The sequence below is a fragment of the Nannospalax galili genome, unplaced genomic scaffold (genome assembly GCF_000622305.1).
Source record: "Nannospalax galili isolate Female #2095 unplaced genomic scaffold, S.galili_v1.0 scaffold1830, whole genome shotgun sequence".
Taxonomy (NCBI): Eukaryota; Metazoa; Chordata; class Mammalia; order Rodentia; family Spalacidae; genus Nannospalax; species Nannospalax galili.
Window position 1 is genome coordinate 318,672 of NW_008328092.1, and position 1,446 is coordinate 320,117.

General features: G+C 57.9%; 1 protein-coding gene across 1 annotated transcript in view; it reads right to left on the reverse strand.

Annotated features, from left to right (window-relative positions):
* The window catches only part of Pitx1 (paired like homeodomain 1), a 6,174-nt gene extending 5,986 nt beyond the window's left edge, over window positions 1-188 (reverse strand). The window contains exon 1 of the mRNA XM_008848064.1: window positions 129-188. The gene's annotated coding sequence lies outside the window, so the exon portion shown is untranslated. The remainder of the gene's footprint in view (window positions 1-128) is intronic.
* Window positions 189-1,446: the final 1,258 nt, after the last annotated feature.

Genomic DNA, 1,446 nt, shown 5'->3' on the forward strand with positions numbered 1-1,446 from the left:
CGCTCCCCGCCCCCCGCGGCCTCGCTGCGCCGCGCCGCTCCCTGCTTCCCCGGCGACACACCGACTTCTCCCTCGGCCGCACAAAAGAAACGCATCTGGTCGGCAAGTCCCGCGCGGCTCGTGCCCACCTCGGGCTCCAAATGACTTGTTTCGTTGAGAGCCAGCTCTTGTCTGGGCCGCCTCTAGGTCCCCAGCCGCTGGCAAGAACAGCCTAAGAGGAGTGAACGTTCCCGAGCGGGATCGCACCGAGCGGGCGCCTAGGAGCCTGCGCTGGGGCAGGGGCAGAGTCGGGGGCCGGTTCCGTAGCTCCCAGCGCTGTCCGTGTCCAGGGTTCGCCTTGCCCCTCCTTCCCCAGACTCTTCTCCCAGGCCTGGCCGAGTAACAGCCCCCTGCGCTCTAATGGGCCCCCGGATGCTGCCTCCTAATTAGCTTGGACACTCTTCCCTAAGGCTCTTACACTTCACTCTGCACCGCAGTCCATTTTCCGGGATTGGGATAGAAATGATGGCTTCTAATCAGACGAAACATTTCAGTTGGCTCTAGGACGCTGGCTAGTGGGGCTGAAGACCCCAAAAACCCAGCGAGGCCCATTTCCTTTTCTATCTCCCCTCTTTGTTTGGCACCTCCAATGGTCAGGCCTTGGCAGACTTGGAGTTGGCCCTGGCAACCTCTGTTCTCCTTCAGGGTAGATTTGTCCCAGCCTGGGGCCTGTGTTCTGGCTTCCCAGGGCTGCAGGAAAAGGCCTGGTAGGCCAGGTGACTGCTGTCTCACAACCTTGGGCGGGGAGCCCAGGAAGTCTTTGGTTTCTAGATTTGTCACCCACACAGTGGGTGTAAGTTGTAACCCCAGAGCTGCCCCTTCCCCAAGCAAAGACATTACCTTCCCAGCTCCTAAGATCAATCCCCTCCTTAAGTCATCCTCAAGCCCTCAAACTTCAATAAAGTTTGTAGAAGTATTTTATTCAACAATTGTTAACTGGCCCTGAGACCTCAGCATCTTGAGTAAATAGGCCACAACTGAGGTGGCCCTGACCTTCTCAAGCCATAGGGGGACCCCCAGGTTGCCTCTGCCTGTTGATCTCCCCTTGAACCAGCAACTGGAGGGGGCTTGGCAACCTAGGGGAAGCACATCACTAATCTCCTGTTTCAGGGCCCAGAGCCCATAGCTCAGGGCATCCTCATCACTTCCAGCAGCCATTGCTTGGACTGGCTGTGCAGGTGTCAATGTGATAGGGGTGAGGGACATGCAAGGTTCTGTCTTTGGCCCTCCTCCTGCCTTTTCCACCAGAGGGAAGTAGCTAGGCTCCAGGCTGTGCCCCTCAGAAAGAACTGTGGGGACAAGGGCAGACATGCAGTATTGAACCAGGCCTGCCTCTTAACTCCCTTGACCTCAGTCCAAGGCCCCTAGTTCCAAGGCTGTGAAGAGTGGGCACAGCTCCTTAGGGCC